Raw genomic sequence first — 16,108 nt, 5'->3', positions numbered from 1 at the left:
CTGACTGATGGGCATCTGCTTTGTCTCTAATTCTACAATACATGTTACTCTAAATATTTTGGTGTATATTTTTTTTTCATCAGCCTCCTTGGATCATCTGGGATCTTATGGGATCTAGCAGCAAGATCTCTGGGTCAAAGGGTATGAATATTTTAGTCACTTTCTTGGCATAGTTCCAAATTACATTATGGAATGGTTGGGTAAATAGAAAATTCCACCAGCAGACAATTAGTGTTGCACTCTTTCTTTCTATTACCCCACCAAAAAATGACTATTATCATTTTTGCCATTTTTCAGGATATGAGGTAAAAGGTATGTCTGTTATTATTAGTGACTTGGAATAGTCTTTCCCATCATTTTTCACATCTTTTGTAGTTCTTCTTTTGAGAACTATGTGTTTCTGTCCTTTGACCATATATCTATCGGGAATGGCCTTTGGTCTTATATTTTTGTGCTAGTTCCCTGTATTTGGGGTATAAGACCTTCATCAGAGACAATTTGATTCAAACAATTTTTCTTTTTTTTTATAGACAAGTCCAAACTTTATTTAAAATTGCATTTAATTAACCATTTCCCTTTTTATCTTGATTGTATTGATCTTGTTTGAGCAAAAACTTCTCAGATTTATGTTTCACAAATTATTTGATTTATTTTTTTTGCTATTATCTCTATCCTTTGGTTAAGAATTAACCAACTAATGGAATGTATATGATGTGGTTCTCTTCTCAGTTTTTTATGGTATAACCTTTAATATTCAAGTCAAATGTCTGTTTTGAACTCATTGTGTTGTATGGTATAAGGTGCTAGCCTAAACCTAATTTTGCTAGACTACCTTCAGTTTTCCCAGCATTTTTGGAAGATAGGGAAATCCCCCCCCCCCAAGTAATTGATGTTCTCAGGTTAATTAAACCCTGAATTTATAGTTTAACTTTTATTGTGGGTATGTATATTTATGTCTAATCTTCCTACTAAAATTGTAGACTTATTAAGGGAAGGGACTATATTTTGTGTAGTTTTTTTCACCTTTGTATTCCTCAAACCTAATGTATTGTCTAGTTCATAAAAAGGGCTTAATAAAAGTGAGCTGAATTGAATTATTGTTTGAAAAGCCCCTCTTCCTTTTCTATATTAAGTCATCTCCCTTCTCAAAACTCATCTCAAGAAAATTTCCTGTTAAATCATATGCATTTAGATTATTATCTTAAGTCTAAGGGGAATTTTTTTTTTGGATCAGACATTCCTCATTTTTAGTAAAATTATTCTACAGAATTCTTTGCTTGCAGCATGGGTAAAGCAAAGCACTGATTCATTTCACATGTCATTAGGAGACACCCTATTTTCCAGAGCTAAGGCCAGGCAAGCAAGCTGTGATCCTGAGCTTGGCATAACAACAATCCTTTGCTCTTACCTCCTGGAACTGATGGTCTCTAAACTCAGGCAAGCACCAACAGGCCCAAACATGAAAACCTGCTGTGAATAAACTTTTTGTATCTTGCTTCACTATTGCTTTTGTGCCTTGCTGTTGATGCTACACTACACTGACTATTTGTCTAACCACAAGAATATAAACCAAGGTTCGGCTCCACTAGAGGCAAGGCCCTGGCACATGAGTCTAATCTGCTTCCTTGCTTGTAAGCCATTTCCCTCACTTTGAAATTAAATTTCTGTTTGATTCCTGACCCCTACAGCCATCCCCAGGTTAGAGGTCAGTTTGGTCAGGTTGACACACATAACCAAAAACCTCAGGCTTGAGGAAATTTCAGGATATAGTCCATTATGTGGAGGTAATGACACTAACTGTGATATTACACTTTAGCTCTAAATTTTGACCTAGACCTATGATTTCATAAGCATAAGGAACTCCAGATAAGGAAACTTCCTTTGCTAATGTTGACCATATCTGCCTTGTAACTAAGTCTTAGAGAGCTGCTGGTGCCCCTGACTTGTCCATGTCCATAGTCACGAAACCATGTCATGTTAGAGATGGATTGAGATCCCAGATCTTCCTGACTACAAAGCCAACTAGCTCCCTCTCTCCTGCACCACATTGCCTTTCACATAGCGGTGTTATAAATGCCCAGACCTGAGGACAGCAACATTATTCTCACTATGGTTGTGATGAATACCACAGTGGCTCACATATGCTGGCGGGTCTGAACTCTTATTTTCAGAAGTGTGCATCAATATTTTTATTCTCATTACTATTTAAAAAAATCATCTCCTTTTTTAAAAAAATGAAATAAACCTCTCATTTGTCCATCTTGTGTTGTTGTATTATGGTAATTTTTATTTGGGCAGTGAGGTGGTGCAGACACTGGGCTTGGAGTCAGGTAGACTCATCTTTCTGAGTTCAAATCTAGCCTCAGACGTTCACTTTGTGATCCTGGGCAAGCCACTTAACCTTGTTTGCCTCAGTTTCCTCACCTGTAAAATAAGCTGGAGAAGGAAATGGCAAACCATTCCATTATCTTTGCCAAGAAAACCCCAAAAGGGGTCACAAACAGTGGGGTATGGCTAAAATGACTGAACAACAAGGTTTGAACAAAATTAAAGACCTCAATTTAACTAGGTTTCAGTCTCCAAGGTTATGGAATAAATACAATTCTATGTTTGGTGTGAGAATCTTGCATTTTAGAAACCAGATTTTTTCCTCTTGTTTTAATCATTTTGATGACAAAATGATGATTATAATTATCATTATCATTAATTGCAAAACATGATTGGTGGCAGATGTCCGTATGACGTGGGACAACCCCACTGCAAAAAGGAAGGAGAAAAGCAGGAGGAAGGGAGCACCAAGGAAGAGGGAAAGCAGTCTCTTTCGTCCACTCAGAAGTCCACTCCAGGTAATAGAGGTGTCCCCATAAAATGAAGTATCACATATGCTATTCAGAAGGCCCCAGGGTTTCCTGAATTTTTTATAAAGAAAGTGAGATGTCCTAGCTTTAGTTTTAAAATATCAATGCATCTGCTAATGATACTAGATTGTAAATCCTTGAGAATTGAATTGAATCCTTGAGGATTAAAATTGTTTCTTATTCATTTTTGGGTCTTCTCAAACACTTGGCATTGTGCCTTCTATTTAATAAGGACTTATTGAATTGATTTAAATAAGAATAGTAATTTAATAATAATTAGTAATAGTAATTAAATAATTTAATAAGGCCTTATTGAATCAATTTAAATTTGTTCGATAAGGGCTTATTGAATAGACTGAATCCATTGGCTGCGTGCACAAGTGCATTTTTATGGGAAATCCATTAATATAAATATATCTCTTTTCTCATTTCTCTTCCCATTGCATCTATACTAGATGCTTTTAAAATCATAGCATTTTCTGTCTAGCTTTTCCAACCTGGAAACCGTCTTCCTGATCAATATTATTTTACTAAATAAAGAACAGTTTTTAATGTTAGGTTAGCTGTGTCTCTCTTTTTTTGGCAGCCTTTTTAATAACTGACATAAAAGTAGGTTATGTCCTATTTATGGAAGAGGATCTGTTCAGACAGGGGGACACATGCAAGGGCCTGTGTTAAGGATGATAACCTAATTCATTTTGTTAAATATTGATGTGGGGGGAAGAAATTAAGAACATTGACATATCCTTTATTCAAGGTTTTGGATTTTTGAGAAGAGAGTGAAAGACTATGATGATAAAAATGTATAAGAAATGAAATGTCAGGGAAGGAAGGAAAATGAGGTGCTTCAGGAAATAAACACTATAGGTTTATGAATGAACTAAAATATTTAATAGGAACCAATACCCTATGGTATTCAGTAGATACTTCTACCTTGAGGGATTTTTAAAATTTTTATTTATTTTATTTTTAATTTATGAAATAAAACAAGCATTTCCATAACATAGTAGAATATTAAAAATAATTGCACATGAAACTATGAATCTATTATGTACAACTTGCTACTCCTTTTAAATATATAATAAAGTTATCATGTAAATTTCTTTTTTTTCTTCACCCCCCCCCGAGATGGCTACTATCAGATCCAAATATGTATATATATGTAAAATCATTCTATACATACTTCTATTTCTCAATCCTTTCTCTGTACTCAGATAGTGTCTTCCTTCATATGTCCTTTGTAGTTAATTTGGGTATTTATAATAGCCAAAATGATTTGGTTGCTCAAAGTTGTTCTTAAAACAATATTGCTGTTACTTTATACAATGTTCTCTTGGTTAGGGATTTAACTTCATGATCTAGCATCCTATTTTATGTCCTCTCTGAGCCCTAAAGAAACATTCTGACTGATGGGTTTGATCCCTGAAGCAAAACGTCACTAGATATCTTGGCAACCTCTTATCACTTTTCTCATCTTTGGTGAACTTTACAGAATCTTTCTTTGGTGACTTTCAGAACTTAATTTGAAACTCGACCCTTGGGAGCAGCTGGAGGCTGAATATCTCTTCATGGGAGAGATGGAGGACTATGTTGCAGAGGCTGTCATGCATTCCCAATCCCTGATAACTTCAGCCATTCAGAACTACTTAACTCTTGTCCCACTGTAATCCCAAGAATTGTGTTTTTTTCTGCTTTTGCTTCTGGGCCGCTGATCCCTGTTGGAGAATGTCATAAAATTGTGCTGATTTCACCCCCTAGAAATATGTGGTGCATAAACTAATCTGGTCTCTCACTGATTCGTGGCAATCTTATTAACTTCTCCTTGATTCCTTTTTTAAAATTTTCTTCTTTTTTCTCCTCTTACTTCATTCCCCAATATTTGTGCTCTCCACTCAAGTTGTAAACCTCAAAACCCACTCCTATTTACTACACATTACCTAATCTTCAATTTCACTGAGAAAAGAAATTAAGGTTATCCAGTATTGGCTCCCTGAATTCTCCTTCTGTATAACTTAATGCTCAAGAACTTTCCTGATCCTTTCTTCTTTTCTCCTCCTCTCATAAAATCAGACATATTTACCTTGCTTTAGCTACCCTCGTTTTCTGCAACCTTGATCCCATCCCTTTCAGCCAACTCCAGAACCTTGCTCTAACAATTATTCCTTTTTTTTTAAGGCATCTTCAGGCATCTTTTCACCTAGATCTTCCTTATCTGTCTGCATATGTGCTCAGGTTTCCCAATCCTAAACGCATCCAGTCTTTCAGAATAGAAGCTCCGAGTTTGTATAAAATGGGTTCAATCTTGGATATATTTCATAAATCAACCTTTGGTTTATGACTCCTTCTAGAGTTTCCTTTGAGAGTATAAAAACTTGTCTCATGTCTAAGTCTCCAATTCAAAAGGAGAATTTCTCATGTAATCACTTAGAAATAAATACATCTAATATTGATGTAATATATGCTTTGTTTAACTTGACCAAGAAATCCAAAGACTTGTACCAAAGCTTATAAACAATCAAAACAACATTCTTTCCTCCTCTTGTGGTCTTCCATTTCCTAGGGATCTATATAGTTCTTCAGAATTATAGTATTAGCCTGACGGAGCTTTTCTCAACAAGGGAAAAACACTCTGGACTGCTAGAGAAACTAGCAATCCATCCTTCCAGGGAGGCCCACTTCTTTTGGGGACCGATAAAGTTCTCCGGATTTAAGGTGTTAACTATCCCAAGTTAAGAATTTCCATATTTTTTAATTAAAATACACATTTATATCATTCAAAAGGGACTGTTTAATAAAATTCTGAAGTTTATTTAGACAATAAGATAAACCCTAGTCTTACAATACAGCCCTTATGATTAAGTTTTAATGCTAAGCACAGTTCTATAAGAACTATTTATAGATTCTGGATGCATGGCTTCGCTTAAGATGAAATGCAATGAAATTATACATTCTAATGAATATCAGTTTCAAAGTGGAATGTCATCTGGGTCCTAAATAACATTGAAGGAATTTTCACTCAGTAGGAGAGTTTCAGTTTTTGCGCAACAATAAAAATGGAAAAAATATTTGGGGTTACTACGGTCTATTTCTATGCCCAGAAAAAATAAAGTCCATACAACTGGAAATTACAGTGAAGGGCAAGGTCCAGGTTTGCTACTTTATGTCATGGTTTTATCTATTCTTGCTCATTGATTCCTTTGCTAGATCTAGAAAGCTTGATCTAGGAACTTGATTTTGTCCAGGAATTCGTCCACTGAGTCCAGGAAGACTGGTCCAGTAATTTTCCTGGCCCTCTGCCCTTGGGGCCTCACTACTGCCAGATCGCCTTGGCATGGGTCAGGGAGTGAGCCAGAAATTCCTTATTGCTCTTTACAAAGTGATCAATGATCTCTTAACTGACCAATTTGATGATCATTTCTCAGTCCTCCTCCTTACCAACCACTGCTGAATTTGTCACTTTTGATCAACCTCTCCTCCTGAATCTTTCTCTTCTGCATTTTCATGACATTGCTGTCTCCTGATTCCCCTCCCGCTTACCTGGCCACTCTTCAGTCTCCTTTGCTAGATCATTGTCCATACTGAACTATGGAGGTTCCCCAAAGCTCTGTCCTGGGCCCTCTATTCATCTCTCTCTCAATTCACTGTCTTGGGGACTCATCAACTCCCGTGGGTTTAATTATCATTTCTAAGAAGATGACTCAAGATTTATATATCCAGCCCCAGTCTCTCCCTTGAGTTTCAGTCTCACATCACCAACTGCCTATTGGACATTTCAAACTAGACATCCAATCTTAAACTTAACACGTCCAAAATGGAACTCATTATCTTTTCCTCAAAATTCATCCCTCTTCCAAACTTCTCTAGTTCTGTTAAAGGTGTCACCATTTTTCTGGGCTCCTAGGTTTGTAAATTTGATGTTACCCTAGACTCCTCCCTCTCCCTCACCATTTCTTCTTGTACACTATCTCTCATTCTCAATCCCTTCTTTCTTCTCACAGAGCTACTACTTTAGTTCAGTCCCTCATCACCTCTAACTTAGACTACTGCAGTGGCCTCCCAACTAGTTTGCCTGCCTCATTTCTCCCCACTACACTCCATCCACACCAGAGGCATACATATCCTTCCTCTTCTCACCTTAATCCAGAGATTCTTAACTTAGGGTCTGCAAATTTGTTTTTTTCTTTAATAATTTAATAAATGCATTTCAATAAAATAGGTTTTCTTTGTAATCCTGTGCATTTTATTTTATGCAATTTAAAATATTCGAAGAAGTCCATAAGCTTCACCATACTGCCAAGAGTCAATGACAACAAAAAATTTAAGAACACTTACTTCAGTGGTTTCTTATTACCTGTGGAATAATGTTTAAACTCCTCACCAGAGCATTCAAGGTCCTCAGTGATCCAGAATCACCCTATCTTTCAAGCCATATCTCATACTACTCCTTTCTCATGTTCACGATACTACATACAAACTAACTTCTTGCCATTCTCAATATAGGGTATCCTGCCTCCATGACATTACTCCTTCTGTGGCTGGTAATCTCTATCTATCCCGATTTCCATATGATGAGATCCTACCTACCTTATACAGTCCTCTTCCCTTATTCTTCTTTGTATCTTGAAAAGTTTGTTCATTGATGATTAAGATCAAAATAAAGAACCCATTTCAGATGTTCTCTCCCCATGAATCATTTCATGATCCTCCAGCTAGGAATAATCCTCCATTTCCATCCCTCCTACTCCCCATCTCCAATTGATCTTACATAAAAAATGTGTAGTTTTATATTATAGTTATTTGTGTATGTTTTGCATCCTCCTACTGGAACATAAAGTCCATAAGGGCATGATGCCTATATATGGCAAATGATGTAACATATATATTATACACACATAATATATAAAGCATTTTTGCAAAATGTAAAGAACTATATAAATGCATGGCTTACAGTACAATAATAGTAATAGTAATAACCAACATTTATATAGCATTTTAAAGTTTACAAATTATATTATATATAAAATATATGTAAAGCATTTTTGCAAAATGTAAAGAACTATATAAATGTGTGTTTCCTGATACAATAATAATGATAATGGCTAGCATTTATATAGCACTCTGAGGCAGGTAGGTGGCACTGTGGATAGAACACTGGGCCTGGAATCAGGAAGACCAGAGTTCAAATCCAGCCTCAGATGCTTACTAGCTGTGTGACCCTGGGCAAGTCACTCAACCTTGTTTGCCTCAGTTCCCTCATCTGTCAAATGAGCTGGAGAAGGAAACGGCAAACCACCCCAAATGGAGTCACGAAGACTTGGAAACAACTGGAACAACGATAACAAAATATCACACTTCAAAATTTGCAAAGAACTTTATAAACATAATCTCATTTGATCCTGACAACAACTTTGGGAGACAGGTACTATTCTCATCCTCATTTAACTATGGGAAAACTGGGGTAGACAGAAGTTGTTACCTGGGCCCTCACAGCTAGTAAATGTCAGGGGCTGGCTTCACTACCCTATTGACTGTGCCATCTATATACCTCTAATTATGTGAAATATATAATTACATACATACATACATACATACATACATAATGAGCACTTAATAAATGCTGTGGATGTTGGGTTGGTACTGACTTGTGTCTAGATTTGAGGTTGGGATTAGGGTTAATGTTGCTTTGGGATTGAGAATGGGATTTAGGTTGGAGCTGTGTCTGTAACTCAAATCAGAGTCAGGCTTGTGGTCTGGGCAGGTTTTGCATTACATTTAGTCTGGAGTAAGTACCAGGAGAGGTACTGAGTTAGTGAGGAAGCTAGATAATAATGATACTGATGATAGTGATGATAATAATAATAATAATAAAAAACTAACATTTATATATTGCTTCCTATGTGCCAGGCACTATACTAAGTACTTTACCAATTATTATCTCATTTACCCCTCACGACAAACCTGGGAGGTAAATTCTATTTTCCTTATTTTATGGGTGAGAAAACTAAGGCAAACAGAGGTTAAGTGACTGGCCCGGGGTCACATAGCTAGGAAGTGTCTGAGACAAATTTGAACTCAAGTTTTCCTGACTCCAGACCCTGTGTTCTATTCACTGTATCACCTAGCTGCCCTTTCTCACTCTCATACAGTGCTTGACACACAGTGAGTGCTCAATAAATGCTTTTTCATTCATTAATTAATTCATTCCTCTGAAATTTCTTATAGCATGATCCTACTACTTCCTAACTACCATCTCGTGTTAGTTATTAATATATATACCTTACCTTCCTTCCTAGATTCTAAACTCCTGGAGAGCAAAGACCATGCGTCATTCAGCTTTGTATCTCCCTGTGATGTCACAGGGCTCATTGTAAAGTGCCATGCTGTGGGGTTCGTACCACCAAGCCCTAAGACTTGGTTCACTGACGCCCTCTTCTGGACTTTTCTTGCTGCCTTTCCTTCTCTGTTCTTGAATTTTCCTGCCAACTAATTTAGACTGTGAGAGAGGACACAACCATTTTCCTTCTCTTTTGAAAATAACCCACAACTAGATTTTGCTGTTTCTAATACAATCCTTTCCCCTTATTCTTCTTTGTAGCTTGAAAAGTTTGTCTGTTGATGATTAAGATCACAATAAAAAAATTTAATTAAAAAAGCACACAACCCCTCTTACATTTTTCACAGTTTATTGTTATATACAACAGGGAACTATAGGAAAAGGATATAATAACCAAATGAGGGGATAGTTTGGGTTGTTAGTTTACAAGGTTAAGAATAAATTATAGTCTTATATGTCAACCTTAGGGAACTATACCTTCCTCTTTTTAGCTCTCTCTTCCTGTGGGAGAATCAGGGAAGGAATGTGGAAAGAATGAGGAATGCTTTGGGTTTGAATCTGTTCTATGACACTTACTACCTATGTGACCATAGGGTAAGTCACTTTATTGGATTAACTCTCAATTTCTTTGTTGAAAAAATGGATAACGAAAATAAAATAATAAATGATATAAATAAAACACAAAATGAAAATGAAAATGAAAATGAAAAATGGCTTCCTCTTGATAACACTGTGTCTCTGATCACCCTTTCCAGCATTGGTTACATTTTCACTGATATCCCATGATTCACTTACTGGTCAGAATATTCCTTGCCCTCATTTGGTATTTTTAGACTCTTCTTCTACCACCATCACTTGTCACCTCTTCTCCTTTGAAGTTCATTCAATCTAAATTTATTACCTCATTCAGATTCCCGAAGGACATTTTCCCTCCTTTCTCAATCAGTTCTGTACCTTGCTCAGAGTCTTAATCTTTACCCTAACTTCTTCCCTTGGTATCAACACACATGTTGATGTTCCCTCAAATACCGTAATTTTCCAATTGCTCAGTCTGCTTAACTGTTCTCCACCTAGTCCTCCATTCCACTTCAGCTACATACAGGGATAGGCATACCCTTGATCTTGTCATCACCCACAAGTGTTCTCCTTCCAGTTTCAACAACTGTGAATTTCCTTTATGTGATCAGCATCTTTATCTTTCCATTTCTACTTATGCCTCAATTTTACAAAACTTACTCTTCATCCTCACCGTAATCTCTAATCCTTCTATCCTTCAGTAGTATTGAAGGCTATCTTCCATTTTTTTCTGGCTATGCTCTTTTCCCTTCATAATCTTGACCCCTTGGTAAACCAGTCCAACTCTTCACTATCCTTCACTCTTGAATCCCTTGCTCCCTTGTTTTATAGCCGATCATATCTTGTCCAACTCCAACCCTGGATCATTGCCACCATCTTCCTCCTTTACTCCTACTCGTGTTCAGTGGAACAGGAAGAAATCACCAAACTATGCTAAATGGTTGTACTATAAATTTAAGCTAGCCAGCCTCAGATGGGCCTTCACTATGCCAAGGTAAGCTTACTACTCCTTCTTAATTGATTCCTGATTCTACTCACCATAGCAACTGTTCCAAAATTTTCTTCTCTCCTTAAGTCTCCCATGCCATTTCTCCCTTCCTTGCCCCACTTTTGCTGAGGATCTCATCTCTTTCACTTGGTGGTCTCATCAGCTCCCATGCTTTCAATGATTATCTCTATGAAGAGGATTTGCACACATATTCTCTGGTCCAAGTCTCTCTCCTGAGCTCCACTCCCAAATCACAACCTATCTTAGATATTTTGAAATATAGGCATCTCAAACTCAACATGTCCAAAGCAGATCTTAAGATCTTTTCCCCAAAACCTTCTCTGCTTGTCAACTTACCTTATTACTGTCAAGGGTACCAACATCTTTGCAGTTACTCAAATCAGAACCCAGGTATCACCTTTGACTCCTCTCTTGTTTGTCTCATACATCCAATCACTTGCCCAAATTTAAAATTTCTTTCTCCACGACATCTCTGGTATACATTCTCTTCTCTCTACTCATATGTCTGCCTCCCTACTTCAGGCCTTCATTGCTTTTCGCCTGGATTATTGAAACAGGCTTTTAATTGTTCTTCCCTGTTTCCAGTGTCCCCCCACTTTGTGATTTTCCTAAAAGACAGATCTAACCATGTTACTCCCTTACTCAATACATTTCAGTGGCTGGCTGCCCATTACCTCCAGGATCAAAAATAAATTCATCTGTTTGGTATTTAAAGTTCAGCACTTGGCAATTTTTTTATTGCCACATAGTCCAGGATGATCCAGCTACATTCACCTACTTGTTGTTTCTAGCACATGACACTCCATCTCTCATCTCTGTGCCTTTGTCTTGTCTGTTCTTCATTCCCAGAATGCTCCCCCTACACTCCAAACTCTGATTTTTAGAATCCTTGGCTTCCTTTAAGACTCAACTCAAGCTTCTTGCAGAAGGCTTTTCATGGCTCCTCCCAAATGCTAGTTCCATCCCTTCTAAGGTTTTCTTCCATTGACTGTATTTATCTGATTTATTTATGTCATCTTCCCCATTAAAATATAAGTTTTTCAAGGGGAGAGATTGTTTTTTGCTATTTCTTTGTATCTTTACAGCTTGTCATAGAGTAAATGCTTATTTATTGTTGTTGATTGATTGCTTGACTCAACTTGAAAGGCATCAAGGCATAAAAACCAAGGCTAGAAACATAGGCTTTGAGTTATGAAGTCCTAGGTTCAAGTGCTATCTCTGACTGCTGGCTAGAAGAGTCATTCAATCACTTGGTTCCTCCAGGCTACTTTCTATAAGGCTAAATTGCAGAATAGTCATTGATTAGTATTGGTTGTAGGAAATTTCCGTGCTGGGTATTCTATGCTGTTGTTCATGTACAACTCTTTGTGACCCTTTTTGGTGTTTTCTTGGCAAACATTCTAGAATAGTTTACCATTTCCTTTTCCAGCTCATTTTACAGATGAGGAAAGAGAGGCAAACAGGATGAAATGAGTTGTGCAGGGTCACACTGCTAATAAGTATCTGAAGCCAGATTGGAACTCAGGAAGATGAATCTTCCTGACTCCAGGCAACACAACTCTATTCACTGTACCATCTAGCTGCCCTTGGAGATCACCTACATAGGTGAAATCACAGGGGCAGTCCAAAATACACAAACAATTCCCTCAGTGAGTTGTTCTGACCATCGAATGAGATAATTTAATGTAAAGTACTATTTAAATGTCAATTATTGTTATTCTTGACTAGCTACTTTCTTCCATATCATATACTCCATTGTTAGATTTGCTCTATATCACTATCAGATATGTTCAGTCTGGCCCAGCTGTTTGATGACTCAATCTTATTGAAACTAGGATTCAGGTGGAGGACCTTTGAGGTAGGTCCTTCTGTCATGTGATCCCTCTAGTTTAGTTTTTCTTCATAAGCTTCACACCTATGTTTCCTTTGCCCTCAATTTACTGTCTATTGCTCTGGAGACACCTCTTGGCTCCCAGACAAGAAGGATTTGTCCCTTCCTAACTTCTCATGCGATCCCCTCAGGCTCTGGGTCCTTCTGGGGATTGCAGCCCTCTGGTGATTTTAGTTCTTTCTCTCTTGCTCTCTCTATATCCCCTCAAATCCTGGGTGGTTTGCCTCAAACAAAATTCTCTATAGTTTATAGGGAACAAACTTGAGGGCAGAGACAATTTGATTTTTAACTTTGTCATCTCTAGCATCATTCCTAAACAGATGCATCTTTTCCACTTCTGCACGAGTGAACATAGCTGGCAGCTTCAGCATTCTCTTGGTTACACAGTCATGAGCCTGACAATCCTGAGTAATAATTGAAGACTTTATAGAGAAGGTCTTCTCAGTCCTTCTACAGGGCCTGACAAGCATTCTCGTGGAACTGAAGGAGAGAATTGAGCCCAAGAATCATAGATAAAAAGCCTTCATATTTCATTAGCCATGTTAACCATGTTTCTCATTAGTACAGATGATTGAGAGTTGTATCTGAGTCTGATGTTGATTTTAATTGTTCACAATAAATGATGAGTTGGGAAATTGGAAAGTTTCTCTTTTTAAATGATTCCCTTGCATCAACATCAAATAAAGAAATAAATGCTATAAATAATGATAATGGGCATGTAAAGCAGACGTTTATTTGTAATTATGTTTGTGTCCCACACAATTATTTATAATTATGTATAGCGCCTGAGGGCACCTCACTCTCATGTGTGGGGCCCCCAGAAAATCTTTCTCAGGTTCATAGAAATGTGGTACATATCTACTTCAAATCATAGCTCACAACCCCTTCCTCCCATCCTCACCTCACTGATTTCCTTACTTTAACCAGTCAGCCAGAGAACACAATTAATTCAAAGAAAAGATTTAATGAAAGAGCATAATAATAAAAGTAGTCATAGAATATTTTTCCTGATAAACCTGTGACATATGTACACTCTCACTAGAAAGAGTGAACATATTTGGGGAACACAAGTGGAATGGCACACATAGAGGGAATGTGTGTGGCTAGAATTCATAGAGGGGGGCTATTCATATCTCTGGTATTGCAGAAATGACAATATCTTCTGCTGATGGCATCACATTCCTTGTTGGGCGAGCTCTCTTGCTAGATGTGGCATATAGTCTATGTTGTGTGGGTCATCTTGAGTGATGCTAGACATTGCTCCATTAAGCATCAGCGTGTAGAATTTTCCTTCTTTGACTGTTTCTCCATTTCTGCTAGAATCCTCAGGAATATCTCCTAGCCATTGCAGCTCCCATCTGCTATAGTGTAGCGACTAGAAATTCTCTCCTTAATAAAGGCAGCCCGATGGACTCTCTCATCCTAAGGCTATACAAACCACAACACCCAGCTAAAGTGATTGTAGAGCAAAAGCCAACGGAGTGCCCCAGGCTAAGATTAAATTTTCTCTTTTAATTCCCTGTGTCTAAAGCTGAATCACAGTCCTTTGCAACAGACAACTATTTGACTGAGGATTAGTAATTTCTAGGCTACTGTCTGAGGTGGCATACAAGTGAACTTGAGTCAGGATAAAAGCTGAATGAAAAAGGTAACATTACTCTTTTTCACTCACCTGGCTCATATTGTCATATTATGGCCCATATTAGGACTTTATCATCTGTGGGTAATCAGCAACACGCTTCCCAGGCTTTAAGCTACCCTACATGTGACTTAGACCTATGGAATCCTTTTATTTGAGAATCTGTAAGTGCCTCATACAGTAGGAAGTAATTATACTATTGGTCAAGATGCTCCCCTTGGATATCTGAAAATTAATCTTAAATCACCCCTTAAAAGGGGGCACATTGCCCCCTTTTTTGGAGTTCCATAATTTTATTCTCTTCAACAAAGTAAGATAATAAAGAATGGGAATAGTGTTACAGAACTACAGTAGGCAGAGGGTCACAGCTTGCCCTTTTCAAATATTTCCCGATTAGCTGCTGCCACTACTATCATCACCAAAAGTGCATCGTGCAAGGGCATTCCCAGCATACCTTCATAAGACAACTTCTACTGAATTGATCAGAAATGTCTCCTTCCAAGTACAGCCCAAAATGTTTCTTCAAAAATTCCCCCATAGCAGGATATCCTGCTGTGATATTAGAGGGACATGGCATGCTCAGGACTATAGGGAACTAACAGGAATTATTGACTATGATGTCATTGGTATAGGAAACTTCCAGATGAGGAAATTTCCTCTACCAATGAAGGACAGCACCTTCTCAACAACTTGTAGTCTAAAGAGAGTTGCCTAGAGTTTTCAGAGATCAAATGATTTGCTGGTGACTTTGCTTAACCCTCCCTTATTTAAAGTCCAATTCACTTGCATACAATCACTTACTTACAATTCAATTGCACTTCACTCACATGGCATCACTTCCCTGATCCTGATCATCTTAGAGGGCAAAGGACAAACAACAACAATAACAATAACAACAACAACAACAACAGAAGTCACATAGTTCCCACTTGTGAAAAGAAGGAATCCAACCCAGGTCTTCCTGGCTCCATGTTTGACTATCAACTACACAAGTTTTCTATCTCAGGACTGTAACTCAATAACTCCAACATCTTTAGACCCTGTCATGGGGTATGGAAAAGCACCAGGAAGGGCCTACGTGACTCATTCCAACTGGGTGCACTGTTTCCCACTCTTTCCACCCTCCACCCATTTGAATGTCTTCCAAAAGGTGGGGCAGTTGGAGGACTCCATTAGGGCTGGTAGATGGCGAACCACTTCTCCTCATTTTCTGTATTGAAAAGGAAGTGGGGTGGGGTGGGGGAACATTAATCAAAAGCTAGAAAAATACAAAGCAAACTATTATAATTAGCTTGAGGATTTTCTTTGCTGTTTTTGAAAGTCAAAAATGTAAATGATTCAACAAGTCTAATGTTAAAATCTGTAACAAGAACACAGATCTTTCTTGAGTAAGTTATAAAAAAAGTTTAATGTTTCAATTCTAAATTATGGCTGATTAAGAAAGAAGGGGGTAGTGTGAAGGATCAGGAAAGGGAGAAAAGGGAGAAGGTAAGGAAGAGAGACAGGAAGAAGAGAAGAGAGTTAGGAGCGCCATACTGTGGGTCAGAAGATGTGGGTTCTAATCCAGTTCTGCTACTAACCTACTGTGTAACCTTGGACATGTCATACATATAGCCTCCCTGGCCTCAGCTCCCTCATCCGTTAAATAAAGGATGTGGACATAGATAAAGTAACTAGCAATTTTAAGTACGCCATCCAATGGTGAAGGCTAGCCCAGACAAGCAGCATCAAATAGGCACCAGTCATTCAGTCAACAAACATTTATTAAGCCCTTACTATGCTCTTAGCACTATTCTAAGCA

Source organism: Phascolarctos cinereus, unplaced genomic scaffold (genome assembly GCF_003287225.1).
Source record: "Phascolarctos cinereus isolate Bilbo 61053 unplaced genomic scaffold, phaCin_HiC Scaffold_7;HRSCAF=346, whole genome shotgun sequence".
NCBI lineage: Eukaryota > Metazoa > Chordata > Mammalia > Diprotodontia > Phascolarctidae > Phascolarctos > Phascolarctos cinereus.
This window is presented reverse-complemented; position numbering follows the sequence as displayed.